Source organism: Ochotona princeps, chromosome 17, assembly GCF_030435755.1.
Source record: "Ochotona princeps isolate mOchPri1 chromosome 17, mOchPri1.hap1, whole genome shotgun sequence".
Classification (NCBI taxonomy): domain Eukaryota; kingdom Metazoa; phylum Chordata; class Mammalia; order Lagomorpha; family Ochotonidae; genus Ochotona; species Ochotona princeps.
Genome location: NC_080848.1, coordinates 7,167,028 through 7,191,312, shown reverse-complemented (window position 1 = coordinate 7,191,312; position 24,285 = coordinate 7,167,028).

The window sequence follows — 24,285 nt, the reverse complement described above, 5'->3', positions numbered from 1 at the left end:
GTATGGGATGCTGAAACTATGGGCCAATGCTCAGTTTGCTAGGCTATGACAGTGCCCTCCCCCACCCCACATTCACTGCTGTTGAATTAATTAAGAAATTGTTTTTAATACCTGAGTAGTATTTCATGGAGTAGATGTACCAGTTTCTTTATCCACTCCTCTTTTTTTTTTCCACTCCTCTTTTGACAGGCATCTGAGCTGTTTCCATGTATTTCCTATTGTAGATTGTACTTCTGTGAATATAAGAATACAGGTCCCTTTTTCATATGCAGATCTCATTTACTTTGGATGTATTCCCAGAAGTGAGATACTTGGGTCATATGGCTCAGTAATTTTCAGTTCTCTGAGCACTCTCCATTCTAACTTCCATAATGGTTGTACTAGCTTATACTTCCAGCAACAATGTAGAAGGTTAACTTTCTCCTACATTCATAACAAGAAGTGTTGTTACTAGAGTTCTGCATGTAAGCCAATCTCATTGGAGTTAGGTAGAACCTCTGGTTTTCATTTGTATTTCCCTGACAGCTAGGGAGCCTGAACATTTTCTTTCATATGCCTATTAACCATTTAAATTTTTTTTTTAATGTGTGTTCATTTCCTTTGCAACCAAATGGCCCCAACTTGAGACCACTGTGCTCAGTGAAATAAGTCAATCCCCAAAGGACAAATAATATAGGTTCTCTCTAATATAAGGCAACCTTCATGCAAAATACAAGATCAATAGCCCTTTCAATAGTATTTTTGCTGTATCTCAGGGGTTTGATATTTTTTATTTTATTTTCATTCACTCAACAAAATTTGTTGTTAATTTCTCCAGTGACTCATAGGTCACACAATAGCATCATTTTATCATTTCTTCAGTGACACATTGGTCATTCAGTAGCATGTTATTTAATTTTCTGTTGTTGTGAATTTTCTGTTTTTTCTTCCTGTTGTTGATTTTCTTTCATGGCTTTTCACCTAAGGGCATGTATAGTAAATGTGTAATAGAAACTATCATATCCAGATGTGAAGATACAATGCAGTGTGCATTTCTATTTTCATATCAAAGATGAACTCCCAATGAAACTGTGAAATATATCTTAACAATAGGATGCTGGACTCTCTACTATTGTCAATACCTGCAATATCAGGATATACTTAAAGAGCAAATGATGGAATTATGAGAGTTTGTGAAGGACTATACTACTGTAACGATTTGGGGGAAATCAGTGAAGGGCTTTGGAGAGAGGAAAGAAAAATCTCAGAGCCCATGAAACTGTATCATAAAACAACATACATAATTTAAATAAATATCTTTAAAACAAACAAAAAAAGCTGATACTTTCAACAAAGATAGAGCACCAACATTCCAATAGGGGTACCAACATACCCATTCTACTAGCTTTGATCTATATATTCAATATAATTCCAAAAAGAAGTGCAAAGTCAAGCTGCACTCAAATTTGTTTCTCCTTGGTCCCCTATCTTGGTTTGGAGATGGCTGCCTTCTCTACGGGGTCTTCATATGAGCTAAGTGTGAGTCTGTGTCATTTTCCAAAGGCAACCCTAGCAGTCACATTACTTCCTTTTACCTGGAGTCCCGTTCTAACGGAGCTAACTGCAAATCTGGCAACACTAAGAATTTCTGGGAATGAGGATTTCACTTCCACCTGGGAATTTTCAAGGGCTACAATTCAGTCCATAGCATGCCAGGGCTGTTGGGGAAATATTCTGCTCAATGTGTGAAAACTGACTTAGTTTATTTCAAATGATCTGGCTTAGTTTTGCACGGTAATCTTCTTTTTGCCCACTAAACACTGAATTTTATTTTTTATTAAAAAAAACCTGGAGGAAAAACAAAAATAGATCATCTATAAGTGGTTCTTTAGTCTGAAGAAAATAAGACATTCTTTTATCACAGAGGGACAAATGTTCGGTGAAATTCTAGGAAACTGTGTCGCAAAGCAGAGACACTGGATTTCAGATGTTGGCAGAACCCAAAATTATAATAATAAGAAAACAGTTGCCATCAAACAAGAGAAAATTGATTAGTGAATCCTGTGACTGCTTGCTGTTGCATACAATTCTAGAGGAATTGTGTGTGAAAACTTGGGGAAATTAATTCCAGTGAAAAGTTCATTTCAACTTACTTGGTCTGAAAACCCACGGTGGTGATTATATATAATAGATTAAATTTAAAGATAATTGTATTCAACTGAAAACTCCATTCTGATGAATCAATTACTATCTTTAAGTATTCAAGTATGTATACGTGCTTGTATTTAAGTATAATTTCAGATTGTTTTCCTTATAATTAAGATAAAGCAAAAGATGTTAAAATTGTAATATTCAATAAATATTCAAAATCTAAACCCAGTGTCAGTTTGTATAAGCAAAATTATAAGAACTCAGAAGTCATATTACAAGGCTTTGCATAAACTAACATTTTAAACTGAGTTTAAACTGGTGTGAAAATGATTGCTATTTAAAGTTTATGTTTTGAGCCTTTTAGAAGCATCTGCTCTAAATTTGATGAAGTGCATCTTGAAATGGCTACAGGGAGGAATCTTCAAGTGACCAAGTATCCAATGATAGTTACATCAGCAGAAACATTCCTCACATTTAAAACTTTCAGAAGGTGTATGTGAACTTAAATTCATCAAGAGTGAATGACATTGGCTTCAATCATAACAAGGAAAACTAAACTGCTAACATTTTACATCTTGATGAAGAAATGAATTTTCAGAAAATTATGCTCAAAATGTCGTACATGATATACGTGTTAAAAGTGTTGTTATTCAGTGTTATATAAAGTTGTGATTTAAATTTATTAATTTTATATGATATGCTCGTTTATGCTGTTATGATCAATTCTTTATCACTATTAACCCTATTGTATTTTGCAAATTTATGTTTAAGGAATAAAAGTTTACATTTTAATTACTTCAGTGATAATTTCTAACTGTTTTTCTAAGAAGGGATTTTATTTTACATCTTAAACTGGACCCTATAAACTATGTAGTTAGTCCTGCCTGGTAGACACGAGTGAGTGTTGAGCCAAGAGGGGAGTTACTCTGAGAGTTACCTCCAACTGTTCTCTTTACAAGCACATGCCATAATCTAACTTTGGAATGCTGCTAAATTAATATGACAAATAGATTTGTACTTTCAGAGAAACACAGGAGAGATGAAGACAAAGATACCAAGAGTCAAAACGTTTCCATTGGCCTGTAACAGAAGCCTAACATGACATATAACGATAACATAAAAAAAATAAATCAACCCAAACAAGAAGAAATGTTTAGCTTAGAAACACCAGGGAATTATACTTGAGCATTGCCTACCCCTACCTCATTCAGTTTTATTCAGTGAGACTGTGCCTGTACTGCTCTATCCTTGTCACTTATGAAACAGCGTCTGGTTACTTTTCCCAATAGAACCACAGGCTAAAAAACAATATAGAAAATGTGCTTTAAAGAATCCTCCTCTGCAACAAGATCCTTGGGTAGTTCTTCACTTAAGACAAATTAATAATCAGTCCAGGCTAACATGCTGAACTGAATAATATTTATGTTTCAAGTAACTCAAGTTTAAGTTCATTTTCATCAAGTGAGTTAATATAGCAGTGAAATCAGTCAATATGAAGATTATAATTAAAGTTTGATATCAATAACAAAAGTGTAATTAGACAATGTTCCCCTTATTTTTGCTAGATTTTTGCATGGGTTCCTTTTACCGAAATCCCATGTTGTCATGGTAAACAGTAAAGGATGTTCGGAATTTTTCTAACCAGTCTTTGTACATTGGCCTTTACTCATAACCAGAGCTTCCTTGGCATGATTGGAATTAACATAAACCCAGAACCTTCTAGTAACAGTGAATTGTTACGTTCAGCTCTGATTGTGGCCTGGGAAAGCAGTCGAGGGTGGTCCAAAGCCTTGGGATCCTACACCCAAGTGGGAGACCCAGAAGAGGCTCCAAGCTCCTGACTTTGGATCATCTCAGCTCTGGCCATTGCAGCCACTGGGAGAGTAAATCAACGGATGGGAGATCTTCCTCTCTGTCTCTCCTCCTCTCTGTATATCTGACTTTGCAATAAAAATAAATAAGTCTTTAAAAAAATGAGGCCAAATAGTGCAGTAGACCAAAGCCATATAATGTCATCCAATTTTTAATAATGAAATCAAATGAAATGAAAATACACAGGAGCCTGCCAAGAGATCCTCCGTGTTTAGAGATTGACTGGATAACAGATTAGGATTATATTAACATGTGACACCACCTGTCACACTAAATATGCTTACCGAAATTTAACACTGAGGAATCAGTCTTGTATTATAAAAAGCATTGTTATTATTCGCATATTCCTTATCTTTGTTATTTGTAGCTACAAGGAGCTGTGCAAAGATAAAAACGGTCTCACAGTGGATAAAATATTGATAAAAGGAAAAATTGGCAGAAGTACATGTAGCTGTACCATGCAGTTCTGAACTCAAGGGTTGAATTTTGAACTAGGAGGAAAAGCAGACACAGAGAGCATGTATAATGATACTTGCTGAAAGAGCAGTTTGACAATATCAGCAAGTTTAGAAAGTAGTGGGGAGAATAACCGAAAATACTTGGAAAAATGTTACTGTTTTCACTATCCAGTTTCCTCTGCCATGATCCACTCAAACCCTATTACACATATCTGGTGAAAAAAATTTGAGAATGAAAGAGACATTTGTGAGACTGAAACAGCATCCTATGATTCTTACCTTCTATTAGGTTCTCAAAGAACTTGAAGGTGAGTTGGAGTACAAACTTCCTAGTAATGGTCTAATTGCTGTCTAATAGCAGATTCCAATGTACCATCTCGGGGGGTTTGCTCTGAATAACGGAAATCACACTGAGAAGCAAAATGTAAAATGTAAAATTAAGTCATGAACTTAATCCTTGTAGCATTGAAAAAGAGAGACTGTGGTTCCTTTGCGTTCTTGCAGTAATATGATGTGTTTGTAGATAGAAAAATAGTATGAATGACCCACTCCACATTTCCTAGAACTCCACAGTTTGGCGGTTGCTCTAGAAGCACTTGAAATTGTCCTTTACAATGATCCTATAAGCGATGGTCCCATTCTTTCTTCAAGGTAGATGCACAGCCAAGGGTTGTATGCCACGTGGTCAAAGAAACTGCTACTTTGTCACAAGATTTAATGCAGATTCTCTTTTTTTCTCTGCCATGAAAGACATATCAGATTAGGAATCTCTCTCTCTCTCTCTCTCTCTCTCTCTCTCTCTCTCTTTCTCTGTCTCTCTCTCTCCCCTCCTCCCTCTGAGGGTGTTTGTGTGTGTGTGTGTGTGTGTGTGTGTGTGTGTGTGTGTATTCAAAATAGATATTCAAAGATGGGCACTAACACTGATTGTGGAAATAAAAGTATGAAGCAAATACCCTAAATGGAAGCAGATATAGAAAGGTAAGAATCAGAGACAAGCCAATAGAAGTGGGTAGAGAAATGAGCCAGTAAGCAGAAGAAAACCTCGTCACCAGACATTTTCATAGCAACTGTTTTTCATAAATACTGCTTTATAAAGCCACAGGAAATTAAATACTCAATGTTAAAGAGTTTAAGATCGCCTTCTAGTCCAAATGTATTGATCCTTTCAGTGGACTACTTCCCATTTCAGAATCCAACAGGTAATTTTCTGAAGAAAACTAGAACATAATTCTCCAAAGAATGGATGGGAAGAAAATGTGTTCTCTTATCATCTATTTTATAGTACTCCGAATTACTACTCTTTTCCAATATTGATAATCTATGATTTGAGACTACTGTTTGCTATGACACATTTATTGTGTTCACATATCCTGACTTTAAATGCTGGAACTAGTGCATCATTTGATTTTGTAAATCATACATCTATAGGTACTCCAGCAACAAACTTTCTGAATCACGTTAATAGCATGACTCACTCCAAAAAAGCACCTACTTTATGGACTTGCTGGGAAATTCATCACTTAGAAAAATCAATCATTGGTGAAATGAAAAGACTTGACAGAAACTTGGATACAACTTTCTGAAATTTGTTTTTGAAAGCCTTCAATAGTAATAAATCACAAGATGTATACAACATGCTCCCATCTTTTAAACTCCACTGTAAAAGGCTGATATGATTGTGGAAGTAGTTACTTTGAGCTCATTTGATTTCTTGAGACTATTGCCAATGCCAGCTAACACAGTCAATGAAAATTAAACAGCCTCCTGTAAAGGAAACAGATAAATCCTTTCAAGAGTTGAATGTGATGACTAAAATGTAACTGCCTTAGTAAGGTGCATAAAGAAATAAAACTTTGTTTATTTGGGTATTTTTCCACTTTATTCAATCTCGATGCTTCCTGCTTCCAGGACAAAAATTCCAAGCTCCAAGATTCCAAAAGAAAAAATGTAGTCAGTACAAAATTCCATCTCCTGAAGAAATACTGGAAAAACTCATGAAATAACCCCCTAACCAAGATTTTCACCCTAGATTTTTCAGCCCTGAGAAGCTGAAATGAGCCGTCCATTGGTTGACATTCACCCCTCCCCAATTTCCACACCCAAGGGGTGGTTGCTGGAAATTTGAAGCAGTGACTAGTCACAGGATTTGCTCTTCCCTTTCCTATGAGCTGTTGCCAACTATTTCTTTCACTCTAGATTTTACCGACATCTGAAATCCCTCTGTCTCTGCGTTGGGACCTGGTATTCTGGAATTTTACCAACCATTTGCTCGTTCACCAGAATGGAAGAACACCTGTCTTTATTTCTTCAAAGAGTGAAGAATGGTCTTGGAAGAGCAATTACTCACCTCTTTCAACCTTTCTTCTAGGTTAATTTTCATTTTGTTCACCTAAAAATTAAATCTGATGTCTTGGTACACAAAAAGAAACCATGGTATATACAATTAAGGTCGATTTTTTTTAAAGGTAAATCATATCACTGCACTATGAGCAAAAACAAAGGGGATGTTTTAATATTTCTGCAAGATTACAAATACAGATTTCCATCATGCAAATATTGCTATTTTCAATACAATGGTTTTATATCTGTAATGTTTTTGGAAAGCAGTTTTCTCATACAATAAAAAATACCATTATTCACTCACAAATAAAACACTAAAGCAAGACAAAATACTTGAGATGTTAAAATCTGTGCTCACTTGAGGGAAAATTTCCTTTGGCTTAAACTTAGGTGGTTATACGTATTGCTTTAGACAGAACCAAATTCCAGCCATGCTCATACAGCCATGCATTAACATCTATTGCTTTCCACCACTGATGTTTTCTTCAATGTGAACTTTGTTATATATTTCTTAAGTGTGACTCTCAACATAAAACAAACATGTGCTCCAAATATTATTCAAATACTTTATAAAACTCATTACAATAAACGTTCAACTATTAAAATAATAAAAAAAAATCCACCAGCTGCCAGCGATCACTCCAGGTATCACAATTTGGGAAATACTTAAGTGTAACACGATGGGAAAGGCAAGGGTTTCCTTGTTGTAGTTTTCCTTCTCCCGCCTCTTTCCTTCATTCCAGGTGCTCCCAGGTGTTTATTCAGTGGAACACTTTAAAAACACGTCCTAAACAGGACCAGCAGTGTTTTTCTTTCCCAGTGATTGAAGGGATGGCTTAACTGGTAAGAACAGATATCCCGCTGTTTTCAGATGATCTGGGCAGCTCTTTGTTTTTTGTTCTCATAGTTAAAGAAAAAAAAAAACTTGAATTTATCATGCCACTATTTATTTTCAAGGGAAGCCCTGCTTCAGGGAAGGATTCTTGTTTGCATCAGGTGGAAATCATATTAGTGCAGGCGTGTTCTTTGATTTTAAACCCTAAACAGCCTCAAATGCTACACCATAAAGGCTTAGTTGGAACTGGACAATTGTACCGCTTTGCTTTTGCTTGACTTCCATTCTCATCTGTTGACTTTTCAAAACTGAATGAGGACTGTTATTGTTGTCTGAGAAGAAAGGAATACATGAGAGGCTGGGAGCACACAAAGGAACAGCATTACTCAGCTTGGAGAGCACGGTTCCCAGGTGCTGCTGTCTTTATTATTCTTGTCATCACTGAAGAGTCGAACTGCTCAGTTGCCCTAATTCTTCAAATCAACATCAGATGAAGTTCAAGTGAGAAAAAAAAAACCTAAGAGGAATGAATTCTTCAGAAAAGAAAAATTAAATGAAACTTGAAAGAATAAGATACGGAAGAATAGCTATTGAAAGTAGAAAATCATAAGGCACCTTTTGCCTCTTTATGCCCAAATAAAAGGAGGACTCTTGATGAAGCTGTTAAATATACCTTGGTACTATAATACAAATTTCCTATCACTGCCTGTACCTGCTATGTCCTGATACACTTAAATAGCAGAATGTTGCACTTGTGACTGTTGCTGAAGGACTATATCATTGTAATAATATGGAGGAAAATAGTTGGGGAGACAGAGAATGGGGCAGGAGAAATGGATGATGGAGAGGGGAAAACAATGAATACATAGATAAATAAATAAAAAAAATAAGTAAGTAAAATGATGACACAAATCCAAACCAGGTGGTGGAACATTTCAGTTGTATCTGTCTTAGGTAGAAAGTTATTCTTAACAGTTATCATTAAAATCTCTTAGGGCTGTAGTTCTACTTCAGCATTTCGCTGAATGTACAACTATAGCTATCAATAATATTTGGGAAAATGAAACTGCATTGTAACTTCAAAAGCCCATCTTTCGGCAAATGTGGAAAGAGTGGCAGGTGCTGAGAGATTTTCCATTCATTGTTTCAACTCGCAAATGCCCACAAGGATGAGGGCTGGGACAGGGCCAAAGTAGGATCCCAATAACTCAGACCCAGGTCTTGCGCATGAGCGAGAGGGAATCCAAGACTTGAACTGTCTGTTGCCTACTCCCACGTAACCAAAACTTAACCGTGGCCACTCAGATAGAGGATGAAGACATACTAAGAGGTGCTTTAACTATGTGCTGACCAGCCACCCAAATAAGCTACTGCTGCTGGAGTTTCTGGATCTGACCATACCTCTTCCACCACTGCTCTGCAACAACTTTGCAGTCTGTAGCTGCATTTCTAATGTCTGAATCTTTTTGTTGTCAACCTTGTTTATAGATGGATCACTCCTTTTTGTCATATTCTGTCTACCCAACAGCGTTACCCTCATCCTTTAGGTCAGTCACTCTGTATTCCTGAGTTATCAACTATGTGTGGATAACTTGTCTCACTCATGATACGGGGAATTCTTCAAGATTGGGACGGACTGCTGTAATCACTGAGATAGGCTTCCAAGGTAGGCAAGTTCAGATTCAGAGGGTTTTGCTTGGCCATCCGTGTTAGCCACTCCAGGACCTGCTTCCCGCCTTGAAGCCCCATAGCACCAACTCACTGATTTCAGACCAGCCAAGTGACTTCGTCTGAAAATTGGAAATAACAATTATAGCTGCTTCTTAGGACTGCTGCGAGCATACAATTCAGGTACTACAGACAATATTCAGCAGTTCTTGTTGCTTGCATTAAACATTCTGCCATGCTCTAAGCTTGTGTCATTTTGCTTATGTTTTTGTTACTCCGCCACTGCTAAAAAGTGATGTTGAGCAAGGCAGTGGCAAAGGGAAAATCGGATATATCAAGTATATCACTCAGGAAGAGATTTCACAATCGATTAGATGGAAGGGTTAATTGAAGATTATTCAATGGAAAGAATATTTGTTGATGCACAGCGCTCAATATACCTTAGGGACAACATTAAGTGAAAATGAAATGTATCCATATTGATATTATTAAATATTTCTCATATATGAGGTGTCTTCTAAAAGCTGACTTACATGAGTGGTGTTAAAAAACTACACATGGATTTCAAAAAGTATTTTTCACTAAGGAGTTTCTTTTCATTCCTTTTTCCATGAATTTTTCTTAGAACCCTTGAATTAGAAAGAATGTACTCCACTATAAATGACTGAAAAAAAGCAGGATTAAAAACAAGATTAAAATCACAAATAAAATATTCCAAATAACATGACTAATGTCAACATCCAGACAGCTCACTTACTCCACACATACTGACCAAACCACGTGCCATTAAAAAGGAAAAAGTAAACAGTTCAAAGAGATAAGCAGGAAACACTTGACACAATGATTTGACCACAATAAAATATTTATGATTTTCTCTTTCATTCAGGAAATTATTTGATGGCATCATGGAGTGAATTTGGTTGGAAGCAGGGGAAGAGTACAGGGCTCGACACTGGTTGTAATGTTGAAAGAAGCACAGGGGACGAGCAGCAGACGCTGTGACAAAGAGCAAGGCCACGCTCTATGTGGGCTAATGCGCCAGGAAAACTTGAGCTTTCACAATGGCATTTTACAAACAAATTCTTACCTGAAAATCTTACCTCTTACTGTTTAAGTTTCTAAAAATCTATGAAATTAAATTCTCTGAATGCTCACCACCCACAGTTCTACCTCTCCTAGCACTTAACTGTTACTAATGCACTCTGATTAGATGTTTTATTCCATTTCCTCACACAAGAGCAGGTGTGATTGTGATAGAAGCCCGATACGACTTAATGGGAAAATACAGCAGGGAAGTGCTGGAGGACAAAAAAAAAAGTTAAACAAATTAGTCCAAATTTTACAATGCAGGAGAGAAAAGAAATGTTCTGCACTATGTGACTCTGCAGATTAGACTTGTCTACATGAAGATGATTTCATTGGATTTCAGTCACTGTCCCAGCTTCTCGGGGCATGTGAGTTCTGGTGCACCTGCAGTTCAGCATGCCAGCCCTCAGGAACACACAGTCTCTCTGGTTTCTGGTTTCCAGGAACTGGAAACACTCCTAACTACACCAAAACAGTTAAGCCCTGGAAAGACCTTCCATATCTACACACAGCATACTTTTTAGCGATGGCAAATACTACTTGAAACATTGTTATGAATTCCGAATTCTTTCGAATTTACTTCAGTGAAAGAAGAAACATTCTCCGAGACTCAACATTGTTCTATTCCTTGACTCCTGAGTATAGAAACTATGTTATAACAAGCAGGAAAAACATCTACTTTTGAACCTGAATCCTATTATTTGAATTGCTTTCCTTCATATATATATATATTAGGATTTACTTATTTTTGTTGCAAAGTCAGATATACAGGGAGGAGGAGAGACAGAGAAGAAGATCTGTCTGATGAGTCACTCCCCAGGTGACTGCGACAGCTGCAGCTGCACAGATAGATCTGAAGCCAGGAGCCAGGAACTTTTTCTGGATCTCCCACAAAAGTGCAGGATCCCAAGGTTTTGAGTAGCCCTCGACTGCTTTCCCAGGCCATAAACAGGGAACTGGATGGGAAGCAGAGCTGCCGGGATTAGAACCGGTGACCACATGGGATCCAGGCATGTTCAAGGTGAGGACTTTAGCCTCTAGGCCACCGCACTGGGCCTGAAATGCTCTCCTTTATATTATTAAAGGAAGAGGTGAGTTTTTTAGGCTTTTTTTCTCCATTAAATCTGTTATTTGGAAGAAGGCTGCTCCAGAAGCAGATGCATTAGATGTAAAGGAAGACAGACAGACATAACCCAAATCAGCAAGATGAAAACAGTTTTAGGCCACAAAGGTTACAAACTGCGAAGCTCAATGGAAGGGTGGAGAGGGTAAAGTGTGAGAGAGAAAGAGAGAGAGAGATGTTAAGTGGAAGATCAAATGAAAAAGTTTTAAGGCTCGATTAGATTTTTCAAATGCTACAAGAAGGGGTTTTAGAACTTAAATTATACTAGAATTACTCTTATCCATGTGTTGAATTAAAATCCAGCAGGAAACAGGCAGATTCCTGCAGCAATGATCAGGCTTTGAATCCCTTTATTAAACAGGCGAACTGACAAGGAGGGCAAAACCAAAATGTTCCTGAGAAAATGATACTGAACAAAGACACGGAGATGAGGGCATTGGTCACGTGACTGTCACAGACAAGAGCAATTCAAGCAAAGAACAAGCAATGCTCAGGGGACCTCAGCTCTGGAAGAGGCCTTGCGTGCTGCAGGAAGACCTTGAGGAGCAAGGTGGCCTTTGCAGAGGAAGAGAGGATCGGGGCAGGAAATGAGGCCAGTTGCAGTACAATGCCATTTCCTCCCTGGATTTTTACCTTCCACTCTTCTGCAGGAAGTTGAGAGTCACTGGAAAGTTTTACACCTAAGAACTCATGAACTGTACTTGACAGTGACCTCACCAGCTGTGGCAATCAGATGGATATACATGAAGATAGAAAAACAGACAATGGTAAGCACTACATGGGTTTACCTTTTCTGGTAAAGACAGGATAAAACTGTTCCCAGTACTTCTGATGTATTTTACTTAACATAATGGGAATGGTTGCTTTTACAATAAACATAACCCAATATGCATGTTTTTTTGGTTTGTTTCTTTAAGTTCTGTGGATCTGATTTGTAAGAGCTACATAAGCTCTCTTTGAACTGAACACCTGGAAGCTTTTTCTTTTCTATCCTGAACTTCTCCAAGTCACTCTTCTTACTCTTCTACAGAAATTGTTATTAAACAGATTGTATTCCCTGTGATATGAATTCTCTTTTCTTTCTACGTCTCTCGCAGTAGTTCTACTTTTAATTGTCGAGAGAGACACAGAAAAGGCTGAATAGTTTTTTTTTTTTTCTGTAAGACATCACATCTGCTTGCTGAAGAAGGGTGCTAGAAATTCAAGAAGCCTAAAGAGAACTTTATAAATTATAGAACTTAAAGTGTTGGGCAGACGTGCACAGTGGTAGTGAGAGGAAGAAGTAAGCCATTTGGAAGTGTAGTGGGAACATGTTCTTATCTTGGATATTAAAAGAGACTTCACATCTCATGTTGGGCAATGTTATACAATCCCAGGTGAGTGAAACAAGAGGGCTATCGAGAAATGTGACGTCCCCCTGTGCCACTCATGGCATTAAAGAACAATTGAGAAATCCAAGGTGGAGAGGAACTTGATGCCCTCTTAGGGTTTCAAAATAGTCCACTTCTGTGACAAGAATTATTTTTAGAAATCTTACCTCATATTTTCCATGCTCTTATTACTTCTGTCCAGTCTAATTTTACACCTGACTGCTCTAAGTGGGTGTGTGTACATGAATGGGTAGGGGGAAAAGAGGAAATGTTAGTTGCAAATACAAACAGCCAAAACTCTCTTATACTCAAGTAAGTGTGTGAAGTCGATCAACTTTCCACTAAATTACTCGGCTGTCATTAAGTAGACTTAAGGGTCTTTTTCAACAAAAGAAAAACACTTCATAAAGTGCAAACTATTCTAAACATGCTAGCTTAGGAAAACTAAAGGTTGTATCCTTTACGAACAAGTAAGAGGTTTGTTGATCATGTTTGCTGAGAAGAACCTGGGAGGCGCACGAGATAGAGAAAAAAAAGCACGAAAATACCTTTCCTCTCATAAAGCCTTGTTTCTTGTAAACATAAAGCTGAGTCTGGCTAACCAGCAGAATTCTCCTTTTAACAGCATTTTGATTGTAAAAACGTTTGTTTCTATGGCTGATGTTAGGGATGGAACTGGGGGTTATAGAACAGCAAATATTTTTTTTTTTTTCTGCTAGAAATGTTTCATGGAAAGCACACGAACTTTAAGCCTACCTTGAAAATATGTAAATGCAAACTAAATGTTCTCTGAATTTGAAAAAGAAAATGTATACAAAACTACAAATACTGGTGAAGGCCAGAAATTACAACTATAGCAAGATCATCTACAGCATCGTTTTAGATGGGGGAAGACTGCTAAAACAAAAATTCAATCTCATATCCAAGAATGATGACCCTTGACTCACCCAAAATTCATTCTCCTTACCCCCAACCAGGCAAGGCTGAAAACCAGAAGAAACTCGAGCAAAAGGCCAATGTTTTATAAGGAAGTACACTATAATCAGAACTACTCTTGGCAATTTTCAGAAGCAGGGCTGAGCATTTGGTGGACTTTAAGTGAATAGATCCCTCAGAGAACCCCTCCAATTTTGTTAAGATCATTAGGGTTAGCACAGGGAAGCTGACAGCATGGACCGTTCTATTTGCCTGCACATTCAAGTACTGCAAACAGGAATCTCCAAATTAGCTGCATACATTTCTGCAGGTGCATGGAATGACCTATAGGTATGTGAGACGAAAATATGAAAGAATCTCATTTCAATTTTTATATTTGTCTTTTAAAAAATCACATTAGTATGTATAATGTGCGTATGTATAACACAATAAGGTTATATGTTCTTGAAATACTAAAAAAATGGCTTATACAACAGATTTGTGTTTAAAATACTAGGTAGAAGGAAGATGCTGCTAAAAGTTTGTCAGAACAACTCTTGGCTATAGAATCATCTAGCTGCGCAACTACAGACCACCCTCCCAAAAATCTACAAAGTTCTACCAAAAATGGGTAACTTATTTCACTGTGTATGCTTTTATCAATTTTGTCTGAAAGAATTCATAAGATTTCATTTCCATTTCCACAAATTGTTTCTCAATTCTACTAGTGCCACGACTCGCCTATTCAAGTGGTTGGTGAGAATAACAGAGGGCCCTGCAGAGCTCGTTGGGGCCAACATTGCCAACCAGCAAGACGCTGGCAAATGGTACCAGCACTGCTTCCGGCTCTGGTTGTTGCACTTCCAACCCAACTCCCTGCTAGGAACCTGCGAAAAACAACAGAAGATGGCCCAAGTGCTTTTGGTTCTGCACCCCCACGAGAGACCCAAAACAAGGTTCTGGCTCCTAGCTCAGCCTTTTGGAGAAAAAATGAGTTGATGGAAGATTTGTCTCTCCCTCTCTCACTACAACTCTTTCAGGCAAACAAATACATCTTTTTAAATAAAGTTAGACATAATATAAATGAAAATACCTTCTAAGAAACTCCGTTTGTGATTGATTTAATATGCATTTTATTAGAATAGCACAATACACGAGACAATAATGAATAGTGCCTCCTGTTTAGTTTCTGTTTAAGGGAATAATACTAAAATCTTGTATATTAGCCAAAGGTGCAAACCTATATATTACACTAGGTATAAATATATTAAAACATGATAACCTGTAATTATGTAAAATCTTTAGGTGCCCTTTATATTTTTCCTTGAAATTTAAAAAGAAATAAAAATTTTAAGATAAACATCCTAGTGGGTTAAGTATATTTCTAAAGTAGTCTCTTTAAGAAAAATAATCACATTTAGTTTTGTCTGTCCTGTGGATTTAAACAGTTCAATTAAAATGTGATACATTGGGGTCTGGCACTGGGGTCTAGTGGCTAAAAGTCCTGGCCTTACTTGCGCCAGGATTCTATATGGGCACAAGCTCTAATCCCAGTGGGCCTGCTTCGCATCCTGCTCCCTGCTTGTGGCCTGGGAAAGCAACCGAGGACAGCCCAAAACCTTAGGATCCTGTACCCGTGCGGGAGACACGGAAGAGGCTCCTGGCTTTGGATCGGCTCAACTCTGGCCATTGTGGCCAGTTGGGGATTGAACCAGCAGAAGGAAGATCGTCATCTTCTTTCCCCTCCTTTCTGTATATCTGACTTTACAATAAAAAATAAAGAAATCTTAAAAACATATGATACATTGGGGCTGGTGTGGGAGCATAACAGTTAATCCTCAGGTTATGGTGTCAGCATCCCATATAGGTGCCCACTGCAGTTCTGGTTGCTCAACTTTGGGTCTGACTCACTGCTAACAACCCAAGAAAGCAGTGGAGACTGGCTCAAGTTCTTGTGCCCCTCACCCCACATGGGAGAACGCAAGAAACTCTTGGCTCCCAACTTCAGATTGCTCCAGCTCTGGCTGTAGTGGCTATTCAGGGAGCGAACCAGCAAATCAAAGATACCTCTCTCTTTTTCTCTCCCTCTGAATAAAAAAGGGTGATACATTAAGTACTGAAAAATAAGGCAAGAAAGAGGTCTCTGGGACTATATTTAGTATTTTCCACCTCAATAAAGAAAGAATTGTTTAAAAAGTGAATTTTAACATAAGCCAAACCAGGAGTCATCGCAAAACTTTCTCTCTGGAACGCAACTGAAAATAGCAATTTTATCACTCGTGTTTTAAAAGGGCACTCAAGCAAGAAGCACCGTTTTAGTCTGTGCATTGGAAACCTGACTTTACAATCTGTTAAGTATTTCTTTTAGCTTCATTTTTCCTCTGGCAGAAAGTGAGCAGTCAATTTATTGTTTGTATGTGTAAATACATTCTAGAATTAAAAAGCATCATCATTTTTGCAGATCAAAATTAAGATTTGCTAATGAATGTCCCTGTTTTCCCTTTCGAAGGGAAGAAGGGCATAGATCAAGCAAAGTGAACGTTGGCATCCCAAAGGCTCACTTCCAGTTTTGCCACTGCTTCTACACATCGTCTGATCTTGTGCTTGTTACTCCTCTGTCAAATGTGTGAAATAATATATCTGGATTTAGAGACTGAATTGAGACAACACACATCTCCTGGGGGGGGAAACGCAACTAGATGTTCCATCACCATTTTCCATATCTGTCTATTTTTAGAATATCTGATATAAAGCAAGCAATTTGTTTTTGTCGCACAATAATAAATACAAATTAATGAGACAATTCACCTCGTTCTTCTCAGAGCTGAACCTCGCGATACCCTCGACATATTTCCTTGATGGGCACTAATAATGCTAGCTATGTACTTATTTCTACCTTTGCTTTCAAGCTTTCTATCTCTCCAACAAAATTAGAAGCTTCAGAGCAGGAGAGTCCCGATCTAGCCTTTTTTTTTTTCCCACAGAACAGCACTTACAAGTCAGACCTTATTTGATTTGATAAGTATCAGTACTTACTATGTATAATAACCCTGATGAATATTTATGAATACCAATCTTTACTTCAATTATCCCTTAGCTTCCATTTGGAAGTAATTAACCCTCAGTATTGACCTGTTTACTTACACGTTTTTTAAAAATTTCCATTTCTTTTGGAATAAATTCAATAATTTAGCCCATTATCACTTATCTCTGCCTGTGATAACATGGATCATCCAATCATGGGCTTCTGAGATTACAACTGAAATTCAAACGAAAACTCTTCATCGGTTAGTATCACTCACCACAGGACAACTGGAATTGTAACCTCTCTGTTTTCACTTACATCGATTGGGACGGATGTTGGGATGCTTTAGTTTTCACTTCTCGCTTAGCAGCCCTCGGAGTTGAAATAAGCCGTTATTCTTGAAGAACTGACTTAGAGCTGTGTAAGGAATCCTTTGGTCCTATTGCCATTCAGCTATTGCAGTTCAGTGTGGAGGGGGGCAGGGTCTGCTGGAGGTGTGGGTCCCAGCTACATATACACCAGGTGAGAAACAAACGGTAGACAGGACTTGTAACTAATGGTTTGCAAGAAAGTTCAAGATCTCTGGGTTGTGGAAAAGTTCAGAAGGCTCCATGTTGCTCACAATGAAGAACTGAGTCAGACCCAGAGTCCTTTCCTGGCCACTGAAATCTGTTCCTAGGGTCTACGGAGGGAACCTGGGAACTCCGTCAGGCACTCTAATGTACTGAATCCCTGAGTCACAAGATGGAGATCCTGAGTATCAGTCAGGGTCACCTCCACTAAACACCTGCTAGTCACCTCTTCCTACATTTGTCATTTCAGAAAGAGCAAATTCTTAGTATTTTGTTTTCCCTGAAGGCAGGAGATCCACCTTAGCCAAGCACACCTCACCTCTCCTATCTTCCTCACAGCACCTTTCAATTCTTTCAGCAAAGTTAAATTACCCTGATGATTTTACATAGGGTTCCTCTTGGAGTCTTCTGTTATACCAGCGTTCTATCGAAACAATATACACCATGAGAACAAATCAACAACTGATGGAAGAGCTTTTGATAATTCTTAACAGCTATGCGAAAAAAAAAAAAAAACATTGCAAGCTCATCGCTTTTAAAAGAACAACCCATGCATAGAAAGGTAATTAAGGGTTCTTCCTTCCCAAAAATTGCAATGAAACATCGTTTCTTTCTAGAGCTCAGTCATTTTCAGTATACATAATGTTCAGCTCAAGAAAATTTACATTGACGTAACGTGTAATCGTCAGCTACAGAATGTTTCATATTCAAATCAAGAAAAAGTACGAATGCATTTGTGAGCTAAATGCCACACATGGCTGAGTTTTATTTGCTCTTACTTTTTATTTGTCTCTTGTGAATTGAATTGCAGCCAATGTATTTATTTCAATAAATGTTCCTGTTCAACTCTCCCGGGCTTCCAAATCAACATGTAGTTTCTAGTTTTACCTCAAATAACTATTGGCAAAGAAAGAAAAATCCTTAAAATGCTTCCAAGGATTGATGCATTCTAAGTTATAGAGAAAATAAAAACAGACTCCTTAGTGAATCATGTCTACCAGCCGTTATCTCGGGTTTCTTTGAATATCATGGATGCAATGAATCAAATTATCTTTCATATGCATCTCTCATTCTATGAAATACTGTGTTGACTAAAAATCATGCTTGGTATCCTCCCAATGTATTTGTATGTTATGGTAGCTTCCGGTGTAATGACAAAGAATTGAGGGGGAAATGCACTTATATATTGGTCCTGACAAAATGCATGATAGTGAATTTAAAGTAAAGTTAGATGACAGATGTAGCTTCCTACTAGGCCAATTGCCATGCTGAGGGAAGTACTGTGAGAGCTACACTGGAGAAAAACATAATATAGAGAATCCATCCCAAGCCTAGATTTTTTCTTTTCTATTTTGAGAACATGGCTGCCAGATTCACCTGCTATAATTAATTCAAGAAACCGCATACTTCTGCATTTAAAAGGGCCTTCATTATTGGAACACTCAAACTTATTCAAGTCATCTTGTTCTCTCAAAAAACTAAGTGAAGCAGGAATGACATAAAGACAGAGCCAGGGCAGTCAGGATGGCAATGCTTAGGGAAGGCTTGTATGTTTATTGTGCCAACATAGTGGATTCATGCAGATACATTTGACTATGATCTTTAAATTCTGGTTGACTCTGTCCTTGGTGGTCTGACCTGTATCACAAGTCCAAATTAGCCGAAAATACTAATTTAGACCAAAAACTTTGGCTGCTACTCTTTCCCCCCTGCCCTTCACAAATGGATCTTCCTCTCTTTGTCTCTGTTTTGCGAGATTTCACTACCTGTTCTTTACTTCAAGTGAGGTCACTGCAGTACTCACTGGTGAGCACAAAATCTGGGGCTGGAAGTTGGATTGGTAGAGGAACTATTGGCATTTCCCAGCTATGATGCAGTTCCTGCTGGTGAACATGAGAGCCAAGCTGGAGCTGAACCAGGCTGAGCCAGGCAGGAGCACATGTTGGTATTTGTGTGGGCTGGGTCTTGGGGTGGGAAAGATTGATCTTAGCTGTAGTACCTGTGGGTATGCATAACAGTCAGAAGGAATGCCAGATGGGCCATATGAGACCACATCACATGCAAAACACAGGCTGAGAACAGGCCTGGTGAGGATTATTGAGGCTCGCCTTTATGAGGTCGAGGAACCTGCATGAAGACCTGGCCTGTGGTGGACTGCGCTGGGTTCTGCCACAGCACCCTTTGGTTCATATGAGAGATGAGGCCGGATCTAAGAACTGAGCTACATTGACTGGTACAGGTATTGGGCTGATCTGACACCGCACTAGCTAGTGTGCACAAAAGTAAAGTCTGAGGTCATCCTAGATAATGATTCATGGAGGGACTCCCCAGCTGAATGGCTGGACTCAAACCCTGGGTCAACCTTGGAGAGCACCTATTGGATCTGGGACCCCTCCATTGTTGATGTCAAGGTAGATTAAAAGCAAATACGGATTTTCACGGAGGATATGGCAACCAGCTCACCTAGGCCAGCAGAGGATACCAAATCCGTCTTCAGAGGTTGGAAGGCAGAGTAGGACAAATGGCTTTGCTGGCCAAGCTTTGCAGCAAGTATCTGGGTCTATGGGTGCTCTAAGGTGGACTTTGTCACTCAATCGACCTTGGAAATATTTTCTCAACCCTGGTGCAAAGAAATTGGCGATGCATCATAACCATGAAATACACTTAGGTAACACACTGGAAGCTGTTCCCCCACATGGCAGCCTCTGACATGTCATTAGATGACCATCCCCCACCCCCAAGTACTGATGTGCTATGACAGCAGGGAGCAACCCTCTCTACTCCCACTCCCTACAAATGCGGGAGAAAAGGAAAAAAAAAATGAAACATTAACCCCATCCAATTTTTTTCTACCTTCCCCACCCTAATCTGAGGCCTACATGGACAGTCATCCTTCTCAAGTATGTAAACGATATTAAAGAATAAACTAAAACATTAAATAAAAAGAAAATATCAGGTGTACAATACATGGTTTCAATTACCCTGGAGTATGATGTGGAAGTTGCTACACATGAGGGTAGGGAAATAATCAAAATACATTTTGAAGCCCAATAAATTTGGCTGTAACTTGGCAGTTTGAGAAATCACTCAACTTTGTGTGTGTATGTGTGTAAGAAAATCATTAAATCTCAACATTTCATAAAAATGCAAATATACTTTCTTTCACATTCTCAATTTCGAAAATAGAAAAACTCTACTCCGTGTTTAGGTGGGTTCCAGTGACAATTCAACGGGAAAAAGTGGAATATCTTGCCCTGATACCAGAAAAAAAAAGGTCAAGGCTCTACCATCTTTATTTGTGTTCTGTTTTTCCCACTACACTACATTCTTCTTAATTAAGTATATGTAGTGCAAAAAGATTTCTGTGAAAAATAAGTGAAATAATTTCTTTATCAACTACATATATATTTTGCCCTTTACATTTAGAATAAACTGATATGACTTTCTGTTGAACAAGTAAATATTAAAGCTAAATAAATATTAAAATATCCCAGTATTTTTGGTACAATTCTTATTTATGAAAATAAGAACATATGGGCTATAATTCATGTCAGTCATAATGACAGGTACAAGGCAATACGTCAAAAGATCAATGAACTCTCACTTGACCTGCAGCAAAGGCACAAATTCTTACTTGAACCTCTTGAAATTAATATTAACCTTCCGCTTTTCTGGTTGGCAAATAACTTGTGTGCTGGGGGCAGGGAAGTTTTTCTTGGGAAAGTATACAATCCTTTGAGGAGAGAATTTTGAGTGTCTTTTAAAGAAATTAAAGGGATAGATAGCACTCATACAGTTCTGAGCATGACATCAAAGTCTGCATATCAATTTCATTGAGTTTCATTATTTCAATGTTTTAAAGAATAAAACAGCACATTCGACATCCTGAGCATTTCAATCACTTAGCAAATAGATCATGACATTTCAATTAAAATGTAAAAAAAATTGAGAAGAAAGATTTAAAAAAAAAAAAAAGCTTTAAAATGTCTATTCCTTGGAGCTTCCTGGAGTTGACAGGATGAGCATGAAGAGGACTGAGAACGGAACCAACTATTCCTGTCCGGGAATAGTGGGAGGTATGCCTGCTTGCTTCTGCCACAAAGCCAGTGACTTTAACCATATCTTAAAAAGTCTTTTGCACAACATGTTTGATTTGACAAACTGCCTGGCAGAGGCATGAAAGAACTTGTGCTTGCTCTCAGAACCCCCTCCAACCTTTTTGTTCACCTCAAAACACTTTGAAGATATTTACATTTCCCAAAATAGGAGACGTGGATGTTTCACTCAAACAATGTGTGCAAAATAATGAGTGCGGAATGAAGTTGGTTGAAAGCGTTAGGGGATTTTTTTTTATGCACTTAGATGCTGGGTGAATTATTTCTCATCATCTAAGTTCCCAGCATGCACACAAATGGCTGTGTAATGTATGCAGATGTATGCAACAGCTCTGCCAACAGGTATCTGTGGGAGAACCAGAGTCTGTTGTCTCCATACAGTCCCTTTCCCTCTGTCCCCTCTTCTCCCTAGCAGCATGCTGTGCTGAGTCTGTTGTTCCCACCCATTGGGCTTTTTTTTGTACTTTCATCTTTCCTCATACTTTTGCTCCTATTTAGACGGTTTGCCCTATTAATCCTCTTGGAAGAAAAGAATTTGCTTTGCGATCCCCAGAGCTCAAGTCCTTGCAGAAACCCTCATTTTAGGGACCACAGAGTATTGTGTCATCCGTGGGGTGCTTGGGATACATGACTTCCTCCACGCATGTTGAATGTTTGTGTGTGTGTTTCTTCGTTGCATAGGTTGTTTTCATCTCTTCAACCTCAAATATTTTAAGCCTTGTGAGCTACATAGATGATTTTTAATACTAGTTACCCTCTACTGAGAAACTTATATGAAGCAAAGCATCGGCTTGAACACTGAAAAGTAAAATGAAAGAGCTAAACTAAATCTTGTAGCAGATGATATCTGAGTGTAATTTTTAGTGGAGATCTGGCCCAATCACACACCCAAAACTAAATGTCACAAGGCATAAAATGTTAGCAGTCACCATGTCATCTCTCCTGCTTTTATAGCTGAAGAGTCACTACCCTACAGCAAGACATGGCACGGTGACTAGTTCTTGCAACTGGTATGTAAGAGGTCACGTACACTTTCTGCAATATGACCCAAAGAACACATCCTCTGCATCATTTCCAACATAGATTGTATGATAGGAGCATGAAAAGTTATTTTGAAGCAAGAAGAAACTTAGGAACCTAATTATTGTGAATTCACTTTATCAGACGTGAATACTGACACTAAAAGGATACATGTTAAAAACAACCCAGTGAAAGTACCTTGTATGCTATTTCAGCCAGTGTTGCCTGGGTTTCTGGAATTCATTGCTGGGTGATATTCTGACGCTAACACATAGAACAGCCACCTTCCCAGCTTATGTGGCCCAGTCTTGGGTTGTGGAGATGCTGTGATGTCATTCTGCTCCCAGTACTCTAAGAAGTACCTTACTTGGAAGATACACACTATGGTGGTGTTGTGGGCTCCAAGTATCCCTAGCTGAGGAAATATTTCTGGAAATGTCATTTGTTTCCTAGCACTTTAAGTGTAAAATGCTAAAAGTGGAAGTGCTCTAGATTAAACAAGGCTGAAAAACGTATTGTTTTACATCGTAGCTGCCGACCAAAGATTAGGCTGCATTTTGTGTTCATAAATGTGCCAGTTGCACAAGAGTATCCATTTACTTATTTGTTTGTAATGTTGCTTTATTTTTCACATGAATTAGGAATTTCTAGTTAAAAGATTATTTTGTTCCTAAAGATAATGGTAAATACTCAAATAAGAGAAATACAAAGGAGTTTTTGTGGATACTCTTAAAGGCTCTTTCTAAATTATGTCCTCTTGAACTTTGTCATTTTAGTAAATTAACTTAGGATCCCAATACATACAAAATAAGGACTTGGATTATGCAAGATTTACAGAAGAGAACTTTGAGAATTAAAAAAAAAAAAATTCAGTGACTTTGTCTAAGTTACAAAGCATCTGATAGAATAGCGAGACTGAACTAAATTCCAAATCTCCTCTATCTGACTCCCACACGTAGCTCAATCCTCAGATACATACATGGTAAAACTGGCCTGCAGTTTGCTCCAGTAACAGGAACTAGGAAACTTTCTCTCATTACAGGCAAGTGGGATTTTGACCTTCTGGGAAAGTCTAGTACCTTCATCTCGATGAATAAGAAAAAAAGGTACCACTTTAATATTTAGCTTTATGTAAATGGTGCCAGACACTTATAGCCTTGCCCAAGGCAACTGAAATAGCTATGTCTAAGTGAATCCTTCTTCTAAAGCTTTATCTTCAAAAAGCAGTGCTGGCTGTTACTTAACTCTGGTGTGGAAAGGTACAATGTAATAGCTATGCATAGACTGTCTTCATTGAATCTCCCTCCTCAGCCATCCCTGCAGACCCAATTGATGACATACCAAAAAAAATGTCTGGATAGGACAAAATAGTGCTGCAAGCACTCTGAAGTCTTCAGGTACCTTAGCACTGGCACCCTCGTTTGGGTATTTTCAAGTACGTGTCAGGATTTTAAGAGATCTATTGTGAACTGAAAAACAAATAAATCTGGGACAAGCAAGATGCTAAGTCTATACTTGAGGCCTCCCTTCCAAAGTGCTCGAAAGTCTCAAAATGCAGCAAAGTCTCAAACATTCTGAAAGGTTGAACCATTCAGCTCGGGGAATTGATCTTGACTGTCCAAAGACCCTGCTATCATCCTCTATTTCCCCAGAGGTAAGCCTGCAACATTCAGTGAGGCACTGGCCTGGCATATCTAGGAATGGAGTAAGAGATGGAATAATGAGCTCAGCTAAAGAGCATGTGACTATGTCATCT